We start from the raw sequence: 17,786 nt of genomic DNA on the forward strand, positions 1-17,786 counted from the left end.
ATAGGTATTTAGGCCCATTTTATAGACAAGAACTCAAGATAAATGACTTGTCCAAGGTCACAAAGTTGGTAAGAAGCAAAATGAAAACGGCAGAAAGGGTTTTTAAAGAAGTTTCTTGAAGAAACCCAAGAATCTAAGGACTGAAAGATTCCAGAGACTTTATTTTTCCTGGTTTCTCTCAAAAAATCGTATCTTTAATTCAACGAATACTGTGCTCCTATTGACGTGTTCTAGGACAAATGTGATGGGTTCACAGAATAAACGGGGAAACAAAACAAAAAAACCCTGTGGAGCCTCCAAGCTACTTTGCAATTTCTTCCTCAGGTCTAAATGTAAACCCCTCACACTGCAAATGAACATCAGGTCTTCGATGCTCTCCCTCGTGAAAGAAAGAATGACCAATAAATGAACAGGTATATGTGTGTGCAAATGTCCTGTTAGTAACAACAATAAAAACAAAGAAGGTAAAATTTCTAATTTCCAAATTATTCCGTATTCAAGATAAAACGTGGACCACTTTCTTTCTCATAATAAGATGGTATCTGTCTTCCTAGTCAACGCATTCTTGTGTTGAAATGTTAAGTCGCACTTAATTCTTTAAGATAAGATCGGGGAGAAAAAAAAATCAGGCCACTGGCCTTCTAAATTTTTTACTTTCTGGTACAGAAACAGGGTGTTCCTTGTGTCACCTGTAAGGGAAGAATTGCTTTTGTTTTACAAATGGCATATAAACTCTCAGAGAGGAGGAGGCATGTTCTGTACAACTGGTACTCTAAACAGTGTAGACACCCAAACACTGGTTGAATGGGGAGGAAAAGGAAAAAATAAAACTTGTCTACCTACACCTCTAGCCTTTGGAGCTCAGAGAACCAATCTGTTCCCTCTTCTGCTTAACAGTCCTTAATTATTTAAGTTATTTAAATATTTAAGTAAAATTAATCAACTACATTAAATAAAATTATTTAAATCTGATCTAAAGAATTTTTTGGCCCATAAAAGGGACGATATAACTAGTTCCATGTCCATTCCTGATTTTGACCAAGAAAAGGAAAAAGTAATGTACTCATGGCTCCTTTAAAACAAGCATGGTTGGGGTGGGGAACACCTTGGTATAGCTACAGCTATCAGCCATGAAGTAGACTTTTATCTTCCTCATTTCTGGGGTAAAATCAGTTCTGTAAAGTGTACAGCACAGCAGAGAAAGTGGCAGAAAGCAGGGGCTCCAAGCAAAGGCTCTGTACCAGACTGCCTCAGGGACCTATCAGCCCTGTGGCCTTGGGTAAGTTCCCTCAGGAAGCCTCAGCTCCCTCATTAGAAAATGAAATATCACCCACCTCAGAGCAGAGGATTACCGCGAGGAGAATATGAGCGAACACTCAGGAGTCTCCTGGTACTCAGTAAGCATACTGCTGTTATTAACTGGTAATACTGCTATAATTTATAATTCAATTATTGTGCTAAGAAAGGGTAACTGCCTTACCTTCAAAGGTACTAGAGTCCAACAGACCTCACTATTACTAATTTCTTGCTTTTCAGCTCAATTTTTCCTTCATGTTTTCAAGAAAAAACAAACAATACAACTGCTATGTCAAAAAAAAAAAATTGTTTAACCTTTTTTTCCTCTGAATCAAAAACAGTAAAATCATGGAAAATGGGAAAGCTCAGAAAAAAAAAATTTAATCACTCGAAATTCTACAACATAGAGATAAATACTAACAGCACTTTGGCATATTTCTTCCATTTTCCCATATATGTTTTTAAATAACTGGAACCACACTGTTTATAGTTCTATATCCTGCTTTTTTCTCATACTTAATTTTATTTTGTGTGCACTTTCCCATGTCAAGAATTCTCCAAAAACATCCTTTTTACATGACTCCAGACTTTTCCATAAAGTGACCATTCCCTTAAAGTTAAAACATTTAGACTGCTTCTCTTCTTTCCAGTACACATCACTATAATTAACATCTTTGTATAAAATCTTGGTCCTCATCTCTAGTTTTTGGTCCATATAGATACCTATAACTAGATCAAGGATTGTGTCTCTTAAAACACTGCCACACCGCTTTCCAGAAAGTTCACACCAGTTTGCGTGCCTGACAGTCCCATCATGATGTCACAGCAGTGACCATATCTATTTCCTTTCAATTCCAAGTAAACAGAGACCCAAAAACTGGAATTACAACACAAATAGGAAAGATCTGTTATTACAAGATGCTTTCAACACTTGTAATTTGTACGAGATCACTATTATCCCATTCATTATCAGGTATATGACCTCGAACAAACTTGGAAAAGTTATAAATATGATCCTACACATTCACATTTGTATATTGAAGTCATGACTGAAGTGCCTTACAGATAGACTCTCAAACAGTTTCCAACTTATGAAGAATTGTGTGAAAAGGAAATCATGCCCCATCATATGAAAAAGGGGTCTGTACAAGATGTAGAAAATTCAGAAATGTACACTTAAGATTTATGTACTTTTCTACATGTAAGTTGCTCCTTAATTAAAAAAAAAAAAGTAAACAAAAAGAAAAAACGTTAAGGGAATCTGTACATAAGAAATATGTATTCCCTGTATATACACATATAACATCAAATCACAACTACTTTAACTCAACTGGCCATTTTTAAGCCTTCATGGCTGTTGACCAATACTAGGCATATGCCATAACCCACTCCCGCAGCAGTCAGCGTCCTTTTTCCTCATTTATCAACGGTTTTATGTGCATTCCTCAACTGACTGACCAATCAGTGGAAGAAATTTCCTATAGGTCAGCAGCATTAAAATATTCAATGGTATCAGCCCGTTAAAAATGATATTACAAAAGCAGCATCTAGGGCTTCCCTGGTGGCGCAGTGGTTGAGGATCTGCCTGCCAATGCAGGGGACACGGGTTTGAGCCCTGTTCTGGGAAGATCCCACATGCCGCGGAGCAACTAGGCCCGTGAGCCACAGCTACTGAGCTTGCGCGTCTGGAGCCTGTGCTCCGCAGCAGGAGAGGCCGCGATAGTGAGAGGCCCGCACACCGCGATGAAGAGTGGCCCCCGCTTGCCGCAACTAGAGAAAGCCCTCGCACAGAAACGGAGACCCAACACAGCCAAAAGTAAATTAATTAATTTAAAAAAATTTAACAACATACACGTACAAAGTTTAAAAATGAAAATAAAAATGACTGGCCTGGGCTTCCCTGGTGGCGCAGTGGTTGAGAGTCCGCCTGCCGATGCAGGGGACACGGGTTCGTGCCCCGGTCCGGGAAGATCCCACATGCCGCGGAGCGGCTGGGCCCGTGAGCCATGGCCGCTGAGCCTGCGCGTCCGGAGCCTGTGCTGCGCAACGGGAGAGGCCACGACAGTGAGAGGCCCGCGTACCGCAAAAAAAAAAAAAAAAAAAAAAAAAAAAAAAAAAAAAAAAAAAAAAAAATGACTGGCCAAAATATTTAAAAAAAAAAAAAAAAAAAGCAGCATCTACCAGTCTTCCACCTAAAAACTTAATAAGCACTTCTGAAAAATAAAGACCTAGAAATACTTTTTTTATTCCCCAATAAATTTATTTATTTATTTATTTTTGGCTGCATTGGGTCTTCGTTGCTGCTTGTGGGCTTTCTCTAGTTGCAGAGAGCGGGAGCTATCCTTCACTATGGGGCACGGGCTTCTCATTGCGGTGGCTTCTCTTGTTGCGGAGGACGGGCTCTAAGCACATGGGCTTCAGAAGTTGTGGCACGCGGGCTCAGCAGTTGTGGCACATGGGCTTAGTTGCTCCGTGGCATATGGGATATTACTGGACCAGGGCTCGAACCTGCGTCCCCCACATTGGCAGGCGGACTCTTAACCACTGCGCCACCAAGGAAGTATAAGACCTAGTGCCACTTTTAATCACCAAGCATTTAGGTACACTACTCCCAGTGACACAATTCCCTTGAAGTGAAAGCCACTCTAGCTGAAGATGCTGATTTCAAGAATCTAATAATCTTGTATTAATGCAGTGCTGACTTTCATTTGTACACAATCAATTTGTTACTGAACAAAGAATCCTTTTTAATTGCCCATGGCAATTAACAGTAATCATTTTCCTTGTCTTATTCCTAAGCAGTGCAGGCTGCAATAGATGAAGCCTCGGTTTTGACCTTTCTTTTAAATGGAGATGGGAAGAAGTACAATGCAACAATATTTTTTTTTACACTTCAGGAGGCTATTAGCTGGAGCTGGAAAACACTCTCTCACCCCAACATTATTTAATAACTTTCTGAATTGAAATTTTTTTTAAAAAGTATTATAGGGAGCTCCACACAAACAAGTCAAGGGGCAAAGTATATTTTTATCTATACATTTGTAGTTGTCTAGAGAGTTTTCTCAGAAGAAAATCAATTAAGAGCTATTCAGATACTTTTCTATTTGCCAAAGAAAATATAGATTTTTTTTTTCTTGGCTGCGCTGGGTCTTCGTTGCTGTGCGCGGACTTTCTCTAGTTGCTTCGGGGGCGGGGGGGCTACTCTTCGATGCGGTGCGTGGGCTTCTCATTATGGTGGCTTCTCCTGCTGCAAAGCACGGGCTTCAATAGTTGTGGCGCACGGGCTTACTTTCTCCCCTGCATGTGGGATCTTCCTGGACATGGGATCGAACCCATGTCCCCTGCATTGGCAGGCGGATTCTCAACCACTGGGCCACCAGGGAAGTCCCAAAATATAGATTTAAGGCCATAACGTGACCAAACATTTCCATCTTATTTCTGTTAGACAAATTTGCTTACAGTTTTGTTACACCTGGGTGTGAATCCAGGTCAGAAATAAAATGCTCAACTTCTTCAATATGCTGACTAGAAAGACAAGCTGGTACTTGTGGCTGTGGATTCCTTTTAAAATACTGTGATATGGAACCTAATGTGTGTTCAGTCTCTGAATATGAAAATCTTTAAGATTAATATGGGACTGCCTCCAAAGCAGCTAGAAATTAATAATAGTCTATTGAACATTTACTTCCCTCACCCCACCCCATATTATATATATAGTTAATTGTTTATAACTGACTATGAATTCCTCCATGGATTAGAAGTACAGCTTATTCTTACATCCCAGACAGGCAAGGCAGTCTAATAAAATAAACACAAATTTTAGAATCAGACAGACATGGATTTATAACATAGCCCTAGCATCTATTAGCTGTGTAGCCCTGGTCAAGACGCTTACGATGTATGTGTGTATGTATGTATAGGGATTAAATGCTGACCAAGAGGGCATGCCATCTAAGAGTTTCAAGCCTAAAAATAGCCACTATGGTCAGTGTACACATCTTCCCAACTCCCCCCTTCCCCCACCAAAAAAAAAAGTCTTTGGCACCAGCTTGGCTTCAATCAGCATGTATGTAGTGGGGGCCTACTATGTACAAGATATTTTGCTAGGTATGATGGGAAATAATGGGAACCAACTGGTATAATCCCTTCATTTTTCTAATGAAGAAACTGTAGCCCAGAGAAGTGAAAATGATTTGGCCAAAGTCACTCAGCTAGTAAGCAGCAGAGCCAGGGCTAGAACCCAGGTTTCTTCTTTATCAATTCAACATTGTTTACGCCATAGGAAGCTGCCTCTCAATTGTTCAAGTTTGATTACCAAACGCAAATATTACAATAGTGACTAGCAAGAAAACATTTTCCAAATAAGAAGGCAGACACTAGGAGAGCAAAAAAAGTATGAGGGTAGGAACTTCTCTGGTGGTGCAGTGGTTAAGACTCCACGCTCGCAATGCAGGGGGCCCAGGTTCGATCGCTGGTCAGGGAACTAGATCCCACGTGCATGCCGCAACTAGGAGTTTGCAAGCCACAACTAAGGAGCCCATGTGCCACAACTAAGATCTGGTGCAACCAAATAAATAATTAAAAAAAAAAAAAAGTATGAGGGCTTTCCTGGCAGTCCAGTGATTAAGACTCTGCCCTTCCACTGCAGGGGGCGCAGGTTCAATCCCTGGTCAGGGAACTAAGATCCCGCATGTCATCCAGCGCGGCCAAAATAAATAAATTAATTTTTTTAAAAAGTATGAAATACCTATAGATGCATAATACAACATCACAACTGCCACAAATTTCATAAAATGAAAATGCTCATTTCAAAAAGGATGAAGGAGACAGGCAAGTCTGGCTACTTTTGACTAAAATAAATATTACTTTCCTGTGAGGATGCTTCATGGCTGGTTCTCTGCTAATGTATCAACTTAATGGTGTCTCTTAACATCAGCGAAGCAAATAAATGAAGACTAGACTGACAGATGCCAAGTATTATTTTCAAGAATTCTTCATAGATGAAGCCTGATAAAGCATAGTATCAAAAATTAAATTGAAATAAACTTTCAGGAAGATGAACATGAATGATTTGTTTGCATTTCTTAATTCCAGCATTCAAGTGCTATTCAGAACACTGCTATTTGAGAGCCTAGGTCAACAATGACTCAGCTTGAAAAATTCCATATTGTTTTTAAGAGGTATATGGTTTTAGTTATGTAGTTAATACAGTCTGGATGCCCCTTTCTCCCCAAATTATAAACTAATCTTCATGTGAATGCCTGAAAAAGAGGCAAGTGTTTATTTTATTGTTGAAAAAGCATACAACAAAGGTAATTCAATTCATTTCACCGCATCCCCTGAGGAAAGAGCCCCCCCACTGCCTGGCCCGTTCTGGGTTACGGGATTTGATGGGGGGGGTGGGGGGGTGCAGTGGTTAAGTGTAGCACCAGGAGCCCAGTCCCAGTCCCAGCTTTGATGTGGTATGTGATCCAGGACGAGAATCTACAATCAGAGCTGAATGGCACACAAGACTCCAGGCTACGAATGTGAAGCCCAGAGAGGTAAAGCACTCTGTCCAAGTGTCCCTCTAATTAGGTTAAGGCCTAGACCAGAAGGTCTCCTACCCGTATGCCCATTACTTTTTCAACTATGACAGGAAGCCTGTCAGCATGCCCCTTGCAAGCTTTCCATTTCCCCAACTGTAAATGAGGAGGCTAGACGAGGCACACTGAGCTTCAAGCTGTTGTTCCAAACCCAACAGTTTTCTGCTGGTCACCTTCCCTCTTCAAGCAGAGAATCTCCAAGTTTATCTATTTCATATAGTGTGGAAAAGAAATTTTAAACGACTGAACTGGATGATAAATAAAACGTCACAGTGACTGAGTACGTTAACACACTGTTTAGACTGCCAGTTGGTGAATGACAAGAGTCAAAGCAGATCACAGGAAGGCCCTACAAGAGACCTAACACCTCTCAGAACACCACAGCAGACGAAGAGGGGAAAGCAGACAAGACTAGAGGGAAACAGACAACTTAGTCTCATCTTTTCAATCTCCAACTATATTGACCTGATGTGTTTCCTCATCACATACAGACTAACCAAACACCTATGAGGCTGTAGTTTACAGTCACCTATGCAACCCTCACTCCTCCCAGACTGTCCTTTGTCAAAAGTCACCATTAGGCCCACGGATCTGCACAAGGACAATTTGCATGTGTCCAGTATCAAGAGGATTTCTGATCTTTTTATTGTCCTAAATCTTTGGCCTTCATCATGGCAAGAAAAAAGGGGCAGAGGGTAAGGGAGGGGGGACATAGCCAAAAAGAAAGGCTAGTATAAAAAAAGACAGAAACTTTAATCAGGCCAGTAATACAAAGATTTTCTAGGCAGGGCAAGAGCCCTTGAAGACCTATTACTAGGTCGAAAACAGTCGTCTACAGCCATCCCCCACTCCACACCCCACCCCCAACTGGCACATTAAATGTTCCAGAAGGCCAAGGCTACCACCTCAGATTTCTGTAGCACCCAATTCCTTCATGAAAACAAATGTTGATACAGGAGTTGGAGCCTCTGCTACCATCAGAGAAATCTGACAAGCTCTGGAACATCAGTTACCAGTTTAGGAAGAAAAATCAGCTCTTTGTTCTTCTGTCTCCTCTCTTCCTATTATGTAAACGTAAGCTTTGGGCACGCAGAAACTTTCTATGCTGCCAGTGGTGTTAAAACCCTGGAACACGAATTTAAGCAGTACTGCATACACAGTTGTTTTTATTCTTAATTAGCTGCCACTTCCACGTTAAGAATAAAAAACAAAACAACTATTTACACCAACATGAGGAACATAAACTCAAACAAATTCAGAGAATTAATCATGGTTCACAAGGCCAAAACTCAGAAGTGAACAGAAACTAACAGAAATAAACCAAAATTCTTAAAGTCAATAATGGTGAAGACAAATGCCACAGATAATTAAAATTACCAGACTCTGCTTGTCACAAAACTTAAAGTCCTAAAAACTTAGAAACTAAAGGAGCCATATGGATCTACTACCCAGCCCCCCTCACCGTCTCACATACAAATGCCCTAACATTTGATGAGTCAATGGTTCAATTCTGTAGATGACAGTGAATGTTTTTTATTTCACATGCATTCACACAGAGCTATTCTAAATAAGTGCTGAAGTAAACAAAGTTTGATTATAGCTCAGTTAAGAAATAAAGTCCTTCCTGTAAACGCTCCTTCACAGCTTGATGGCTGCTTTAATATGCAATTGCCCTAGGCCACAGGGGGGAAAAAAAATCAGGCTTTTGATTTACTTAAGAAATAAAATAAATAAACCTAGAACATGCAAAAGCTTCCTTCTCCCAAGGTAAGGAAGGAAAATGTTTGTCTGGTTTTCTGTAAAAACCACCTCTTCCTCTGAATGAATTTACTAAACCCCACCCCCAACATGAGATCACCAAAGCTCAAGGAAAAGGCAGCAAAGGTACCTTCCGCAGGTAATAAACCAAAAACCCAATCATATCAGACAGTTCCTGGCACCCATTTCTCACTCTACCAAATCAGGGCAGTCAAAAGGCTGGAGGAGGGCTTCCCTGGTGGCGCAGTGGTTGAGAGTGCCCAGGTCCGGGAGGATCCCACATGCCGCAGAGCGGCTGGGCCCGTGAGCCATGCGCTCCGCAACAGGAGACGCCACAACAGTGAGAGGTCCACGAACCGGAAAAAAAAAAAAAATTTAAAGAAGGCTGGGGGAGCGTCAGGGTCCACCCACATACTCCTGGTACAGCAATGAGCCCCCTCCCTTTCCCAAACATAGATCTACCTATAAGCGTTCAACTCCTGTGGCTGGGAGCGCCTGCAATACCAGAGGGCAGAAATCTAAGTGACACTTGGCACTCTGTTTCAACAAACAACTGCAAAGAGCTTTCCAAACCCAGGCCCTCACCATTTTGAAGACCAGGAAGCTGAATCCTTCCTGGGGCAGAGGTGAAAAAGAAATAAGCCCACTTTCCACCACCCTTCCCAAAGGGCACAAAGCAAACCAGAGGCCATTAGGGAAGGCAAGACTGGCAGCTTCTGCAGACCCACAGCAGTAAACAGCAAGTGCGACCACAACCCCCGGTGGGACTGGGGGAGAACTGGCATTTCCCCAGCCGAAGGTAAAACAAATATGACTTGTCAGCTGGAAAAAAACAAAAGAGCATACTCCTAAACTCTCCCAAAGGGTGCTGGCTTGGAGGTGAAGGGGGGAGAGGGTACAACTGTCTCAATAGCTCAGAGAAGGAGGGAGGGAAAGTGAGAAAGAGAAGACAGACCTGTGAGCAGCTGCACTCTCCTTTTCCGAAGGACACACAACTGCAAAGCCCAGGGGCCTGGAGGGGCTGGGGAGCAAAATGGGAGCGGGAAAGAAGGCGGGGCAGTGGAAAGGAGACCTACACCCACCACCACTAACCTTGGCAGAAATGGGGGAGATGGGGGGGACACTCCCAGACTCGAGAGCAGTAACCAATCAACCAGCCCCCACCTATTTACTCAGATCTCACAGGATCCCTCGAGATAAAACCCTCAGGGTCAGAGAGCTGAGCGAATCTGCAGTCTAAACCTGAGCTGCAGAAGCCGAGGCCCAACCCAGCCCCTTCCCCTCCAAAGCTGAGGGATGGAGACCAGAGAAAGGCATGCCTGAAGAAGGGAAGCACCCAGTGGGAATGGGCAGGTCAAGCAGGGGAGCTGGGAGAGGCAAACCTGATAGGAACTAAATGGGAAGAGAAGAAGCCTAGCAAGATACAAGGGGAAAGACAAGATGGAGAAAGCAAGGCAATGAAGAACAGATCTGGGAGAGGGGTCACAAAAGGGAGGGAGACTCTAGCCCAGAACTGAGACAGCTCTAAGAGGAAGCTGGGGTGGGGGGAGTGACAGGTAGGAATGATTGGGAAAACATCTCTATACTGGGCAGAGCAGGGGGAAGGAGACTCAGTAAGGGGGTAAGAGGTAGGGGAAAAAGGGGAGGACAAATACGAGGAAGGAGAGAGTGGAGGTTGAGAGCTGAATCAAAATGGTGGGGGGATAGAAGATCAGGTGGAAAACTTGGAACTGAGAGGCAACAGAGGTGCGAGGCAGTCGCAAGATGACCAGAGTTAAAGAGGACCACACCGAGAAGGGACAGCAGTAAGAATTAAAATGGGTCCAAAAAATAGGTGGACAAGTGGACAGCTCCAAAAGGGGCAGAGCTGTGAGGAAAGCATTAAATAGAGAGGATGGGGCGGAACTGAACAAATGAAAGAGCAGGTGCAAAAAGGACTGGGGGCAAGTCTGAGGTGCAGAATGGGAAGGGAAGGGGGTGATGGATCAGAGACAAGTTATCGACGGTTCAGTGAGGTAAAGGACAAATCTAAGAAGGACCAAAATGAAGAGGACAGGACTTGGAGAAAGAGGCTGGAAGCGGGTCTTACACAGAGAAGTACTGAAGGGGAGACAGGTCAAAGGAAGCCGGAGCAAATGAATGGAACCGCTCAAAAGAGGGCCAATAGGGAGGTGGGGAAGAGAGGAAACAGCAAGGAGAACGCTGGGGTAGAACTGGGGACTGCAGGGCTTGAGGCTGCGGAGAGGCTGAGTTCGGGAGAAAGGTCAGAGAAGTGAAAGGCAGAAACGAGAGAGCTGCAGGGTCAGAGAAGGGGGAGGAGGCTGCCTCATGGAAGGCAAAGTCGGAAAGCAAGCAGGCTGGAGGGCACAGCAAGATCTGAGATTGGATGAGGGGCAGAGTGGGGAGGCAGAAAGGTCTGGAAGAGAGGAAAGGCTCTGAATGGCAGACGGGAGCAAGGTCTGAGCAGGGGAGGAGGCAAGCATGGTGCATCGGAGTCCGAGAGGGGGCAGGGAACTGAACTGAGGCAGACGAGGGTCAGAGAGTCCAGGGGTATGGCGGGGGGAGCAGGTTTTGTCAGCAGGCAGTAGGGCCCAAGAGGGACGTGGAATTAAGTCCAAGGAGAAGACCTGGGAGCAGCAGTGCCAAGACGAACAGGGTTTGGATGAATCACCAAGGAGGTGGAACCGCAGGTCCTAGAGGGACAGCTCCTGGCGGTGAAACAGCGGAGGGTAACAGAAGATTGGGTCAAAGAAGGGGGCAGATCCAGGGTGGTGAGAGCGGAATCGAAGAAGGCAGAAGAATCACGAATCTCAAAGTGCGGGTCCAGAATTAAGGGATGCGGAAGGGTCACTGAGAAGGTGGATCCCTTGAGCACTGCAGAGTCTAGGAGGGGCGAAGGGCATCACTGAGGGGCGGAAGAGGGAAGGGGGAGGCGCAGAATTGGGAGCAGAGTTGGGGGGGAGGCCGAGGCAGACACCGAGATCCCAAAGGGTTGGAGGGCGGGGGCAGACGCGGCGACAGCAGGGCTGGGCGGGCAGGGGCAAGTCCGAAGGGCAGACGGGCCCCGGCGGGCCGGGCCGCAGCACGAAGCGGCGGGGCCGGCGGGGCCCGGGGGGCTGGGGGGCCGCTCCCTCCCCTCCCCCTCCGACTCCTCCATTGTTCGCGGGCTCCGGGCCCCGCCGTCTCCGCCTCCCCTTGGACCCCGCAGCGGGGCGGCGCCCGGCCTCGCGGCCGGGGCCCGCGAGCTCGCGCACTCACCAGCTGGACGCCCTCAGCGCGGCCCTAGCCTCCGGGATCTCGGCAGCGGCGACGGCTGCCCCGGCGCCATGTTCTGCTGCTCCTCGTTCAGCGGCAGCGGAGGCGGCGGCAGCAGCTCCGGCGGCGGGGGGCCGGGCGGACCCTCCCTCGCGGACTCCCTCCTCCGCCTCCTCCACCTCCTCCTCCCGCCGCTCCGCGGCTCTCCCTCGGGGCGGGGGGCGGGGAGGGGAAGGGGGGAGGGGCGGGAACCAGGGGGAGGGCGGACCAGCCGTGCTCGCTCCTTCCCTCCCTCCTTCGCAATGGCGGCGGCGGCGGCGCCTCCTTCCTGCGGCCGCCGCTCCCGCGCGCGCTCCCCCTCGCTGCTGCGCGTGCGTGGCGCGGGGACCGTTGCAGGGGGATAACGGCCCGTGAGGGCGCGCCGCGAGGGGATAACCGGCGCGTGGCAGAGGAGAAGCGAGAGCGCGTGCGCGCCCGAGGGACTCACTGCCACTGCATCGGCCGCGTCCAGGGAACGGGCGCGGAGGACGCAGTGCGCGTGCGCCCCCAAGAAATGCCGCTAGTGCGGTGGCTGCGGCTCGAGACAGAGCGCGAGGCGACCCGCGACCGGGCAGAGGAATGGGGTGACCAAGTGCGCGTGCGCAGGAAGGGGTGCCAGCCGCCGCGGCTACTTGCACGAGGCGGAGGGAGTGGTCCTCGAGAGGCGCGCGCACCCTTGCGCGCGCCAGTAGCAGCCGAAACCCTCCTCGCCCTGGCTCTTGGAGAAAGCGGGAGGAGACAGGCATGGCCCAGCTTTGGGGGCGGGAGCGAAGGGCGCGATCCCGCTCGCGCGGGACCTGACCAGCCAATGAGAGGTAAGGGGCGGTGGGTTTGCCGCGAGCTCAGCCCCGGGGAAAACGGAGGAGGAGAGAGGGAGCGACGTAACTTGGGGCGGTGGGGCGGGGCTGAGGAGGAGGGAGCGCACCCAGTGGAGGAGTTGATTGGGGAACACGAAGAGGCGTGGCCCGCCTTAGCCCAATAGGAGCCTCAATTCGTCGATCCGGAAGAAGGGGCGGGGCTGAGGAGCGCGTGCTCTTTTTCCTGGCAGAGAAGAAAATCTGCAGGTAACGAGTGCCTTATTACAACTTGCTTTGGGTTCTGTGATCGCCTGATCCCGGAAGAGGCGCGAGGGCCTGGTCCCGCATGCAGCCCTGGCCTCCAAGTCGGCATTGTGTAAATGACTGCAAATCAAATGTCAGTTCGAGAGCCCGGAGGGGAAAGAGTAGTGATGGGAAGGGGCACCGCTGTAACCCCTGAATTCCTCTAAACTGAAGAGGGGTTCCTCTGGGACCCCTCCGGAAGTACGGGTCTTGGAAGATGAGCGTTCTGGGAGCCCAGTCAAGATTCAAGGAATTCATGAAGAAAAGCTGTGCTTCTTATTGCATTTTTCATTTCTTTACTCAGTCTCCTCATCTAAAAAATGGAATGATAATCTTAGCTCTTTAGTAAGGTTTGCAGGGAGAATTAAATGAGTTCTATTTGTAAAGCGCTGAAAATCATGCCTTACTCTATAAACGTTGATAAATAAAATTACATGCGCTCAGGGCTTCCCTGGTGGCGCAGTGGTTGAGAGTCCGCCTGCCGATGCAGGGGACACGGGTTCGTGCCCCGGTCCGGGAGGATCCCACATGCCGCGGAGCGGCTGGGCCCGTGAGCCATGGCTGCTGAGCCTGCGTGTCCGGAGCCTGTGCTCCGCACCGGGAGGGGCCACAGCAGTGAGAGGCCCGCGTACCGCAAAAAAAAAAAAAAAAAAAAAAAAAAAAAATTACATGCGCTCAAGTTTTGTTTTGTTTTTGAGGTCATATCTCAATGCTTTTTTAAAAAATTGAAGTGTGGGGCTTCCCTGCTGGCTCAGTGGTTAAGAATCCGCCTGCCAATGCAGGGGACACGGGTTCGAGCCCTGGTCCGAGAAGATCCCACATGCCGCGGAGTAACTAAGCCCGTGCGCCACAAGTGCTGAACCTGTGTGCCACAACTACTGAAGCCTGCACGCCTAGAGCCTGTGCTCCGTAACAAGAGAAGCCCTCGCACTGCAACAAAGAGTAGCCCCCCGCTCTCAGCAACTAGAAAAAGCCCGCACACAGCAACGAAGACTCAATGCAGCCAAAAAATACGTAAGTAAATTAATCTATAAAAAAGTAAAATAAAATGAAATTGAAGTGTGCTCAAGTTTTAAAGCATCCCATCAAATAAAGGTTTTCTGATTACTGATGACGGTCGTTTCCATTGACTCCCTTTTTTTTTTTAATTTAACACTTTTAATGCATGAAATTTGATTTTTAGATGCTCGTGACTTGTTTTCTGGGGGGGCGCCCCACATGGCATGCGGGATCCTAGTTCCCCTAGCAGGGATCCAACCCGTGCCCCCTGCAGTGGAAGCGGGAGTCTTAACCACTGGAAAGCCAGAGAAGTCCCCATGCATGACTTTTTTTAAAGTTTGTTTTTAGTGCTGTGGGCTAAACAAATCCAATGCGTGGGCCAGATTTTCTTTAGGTGCCACTGCAAGCCCTGGTTTGTAAGTGATTTTGAGATCTATCACTTGAGAACACCAGAAAAACGGGAGAAGGGACATCGGATTCCCCTACTTCAAATTAATACGTGTTCATAACTCCAGTGCCGTATTCTAGGTCCTTCCAATCTTGGGAAATTTTTGAACTGGCAGCACCTAGAGAAGAGAGAAGCCTGGGCTCACTCTGGATCCAGATGCCCCTCTCCCCTTCTTTTGGAGCCCATCGACCCTGTCTTATCATTCAAGTCTCACTCGAAGTCACTTCCTCAGGGTGGCCTCGCAGATTTGGCCTAACCCTCATATTTTTATAAAAATGGGCACTTTATGCTAGGCAACATTCTAAAGCACTTTAAACATATTAACTCACTTAACCCTCAGAACACCTTACAAGTAGGTTAGAGTTGTTATTCTGCTAAACTAAGGCACAAAGAGGTTACACAGCTAGTGAGTGGCAGATGTGAGATTCAAACCCAGACAACTGGGGTCAGATAGCTGCACACCTAGTACTTCTTCACAGCACTCCATCAGGGGTTGAAGTTCTGTATTGGTATCACCATTTTTCTTTCTTTCTTTTTTTTGGCTGTTGGGTCTTTGTTGCTGCACGCGGGCTTTCTCTAGTTGCGGAGAGCCGGGGCTACTCTTCATTGCGGTGCGCGGGCTTCTCAGTGCAGTGGCTTCTCTTGTCGTGGAGCACGGGCTCTAGGCGCGCAGGCTTCACTAGTTGTGGTATGCGGGCTCAGTAGTTGTGGCTCGCAGGCTCAGTAGTTGTGGCACATGGGCTTAGTTGCTCCGCGGCACATGGGATCTTCCCGGACCAGGGCTCAAACCCGTGTCCCTTGCATTGACAGGCAGATTCTTAACCACTGCGCCACCAGGGAAGTCCCTGTTATCACCATTTTATGTGTGAGCCCTTTGAAGGCAGGAATTCTGGCTAGTTCCTCAGTCTGGAAAATGGCCCACAATAAATAATTGCTAATGAATAAATGAATGAATCTAATTCTAAACAAAGGGGATGATGGCTGGCACTGCAGGCATGGTAACCAAGACACAGTCCTTGTTTAATGACTAACTTCTTTCCCTCTTTCAGATACTAGCTCAGATGTCCCCTCTTCCGGGAGGCCCTCCCTGAGGCCCTGCCAGTCTCCCTCTAGGCTTCCACAGCACCTTCGGGTCCTCCAGCCAAGCCCTGACCACCCCTGGGTTGTTCCCCTATACTGATAGGTCTCTCTATCCCACTGGACTGTGAGCCCCATGAGGACAGGGTGGGGGTGTCCCTATCAACGTTGATGTTCCTAGCACAGGTCCAGGCACAAGGCAGGGCCTCAGGCAGTGTTTCCCTGGATGAATGAAGGGAACCATCAAGGAGGGCCTTCCCAGCTCTGCATCTCTTTCCAGTGCACAAGAGGGCGGGTGTTAGTTGAGCAAGCCAACCACAGGAAGCAGGCTTCTCTGGGGGCAGCCGCCTCCACGCACTCGGCTAACCTCCACTCCAGGATAAATAGACAAGCGAGTAAACAATTAGCTGACAGAGAGAGGTGCCGACTGCCGGCCTAGGCCACTGTCAAGATTTCCCAAGCATGGACTGGGAAATAGCTGGGACTGGAGGTCACACCAACCGTGGAGCTGGAGTAGGTGTGAGGCGGGACCTGGGGATCTGGATCCGCATCGGGGAGATGCACAGGCAGAAAAATCCACAAAAGAGTTCTGCAAAAAGGGTGGAGGTGCTGGGGCATATTCTCTCTCCACTCCTCAGAGTCAGAAAGAATCAGAGGGTGGGGACCAGGTCTCAGCTTGACCAAGGAGTCGGTGAGCTCACAGCGCCGCCTACAAACCGAACTGAGGAAGCTGCAGCTAGCTGATGCTGCGGCTGTTATGTCAAAGAGAGGTGAACTCTTCCGCCATTGGCCGGAAGAGCAGCCAATCACGAGGAAGGAATGGGAGGCGGGGATGCCTAGGCTCAGTGCAAAATTCCAGCGCCTGGCCAGTGTTTGACACGTAGTGGGCACACGCTAAATGTCTGATGGAAGGATGGATGATGAACCTCCCAATTTTTATAAACTTTAAAAATGGAGGGAATTCCCTGGTGGTCCAGGGGTTCGGACTCCGCGCTTCCACTGCAGGGGGCACGGGTTTGATCCCTGACGGGGGAACTAAGTTCCCTCATGCTTCGTGGCACAGCCAAAAAAAGAGAGAGAGAGAGAGAGAGACCATTAAAAAAATAATTTAATAAAATAAAATAAAACATGCACACCGAGAAGTGCACAAATCACAAGTGTACAGCTCGATGAATATTCCAAGAGAACACGCCCTTGTAACCAGCACCCAGATAAAAAAACAGAATGTGACCAATCTCTGAGAAGCCCCCCAACCCTGTCCCCTTCCAGTCACTCCTCTTCCCCCTACAAGAAGACCCCCTATCCTGATTTCTATGCTTATTTTAGTTTTAGTTTTGCCTGTTTTAATTCTTCACATAAACGGAATTAAGTGGTCTCTTTTTTTTTAATTTTTTTTTTATTTTTTTTTAAGTGGTCTCTTTTGATCAACATAGTTTGTTGGATTTATCCACGTTGCTTTGTGTAAATGGAGATTGTTCATTCTCAGTGCTGTGTAGTATTCTACTGTGTGAAGAATCCACGATGTATTTTTACATTCTATTGTTGGTGACCATCTGAGTAGTTTCCACTTTTTGGTTATTATGAACAGCGCTGCTATTAACAGTCTAGAACATGTCTTTTGGTAAATATTTATACTCATTCCTGCTAGGTATGTACATGAGAGTGAAATTGCTGGTCACAGGGTGTGCATGTGTACTTCAACCAGTTTCCCAAAGTGGATGCACCTATTTACATCCCCAGAGACATGTAGAAGAATTTCAGCTGCTCCACGTTTTCCCAAACACTTGATATTGTCCATCTTTTTAACTTTGGCCATGCTAATGGCTGTGTAGTGGTATCCAGTTGTGGTCTTAATTTGTCTTATCCCATTGATTAATGAGGTTGAGTATCATTTCATATATACATGAACCATTTGAATAGCATCTTTTGTGAAATGCTGTTCAAATCTTTTGCCCACTTTCAATTGTGTTATGTATTCTTTTCATTATTCTATTACCAATAATACATGAATTTCTTGTGCTTACAAAATTTTAAAATACACCAGATAAAATGAAGTCTCCTTGGACAACACAACCCCATCCCCTCGCCTTTCGAGAAATGTGTTTTTTTCCAGACTTCTCTATATAGTTGCCTGAATGCACACATTTTGTTATGTGACTGCATATGAACTAGCTGATTTTTCCCCAATCAATGCATATTTTGTCTCTTTCCAATTTTTCCCTATGACAA

General features: G+C 47.0%; 1 protein-coding gene across 1 annotated transcript in view; it reads right to left on the minus strand.

The window, feature by feature from the left end:
• The window catches only part of ARHGAP35 (Rho GTPase activating protein 35), a 120,157-nt gene extending 108,080 nt beyond the window's left edge, over positions 1-12,077 (minus strand). The window contains exon 1 of the mRNA XM_032612289.1: positions 11,898-12,077. The gene's annotated coding sequence lies outside the window, so the exon portion shown is untranslated. The remainder of the gene's footprint in view (positions 1-11,897) is intronic.
• Between the last annotated feature and the right edge of the window lie 5,709 nt (positions 12,078-17,786).

Source organism: Phocoena sinus, chromosome 19, assembly GCF_008692025.1.
Source record: "Phocoena sinus isolate mPhoSin1 chromosome 19, mPhoSin1.pri, whole genome shotgun sequence".
NCBI lineage: Eukaryota > Metazoa > Chordata > Mammalia > Artiodactyla > Phocoenidae > Phocoena > Phocoena sinus.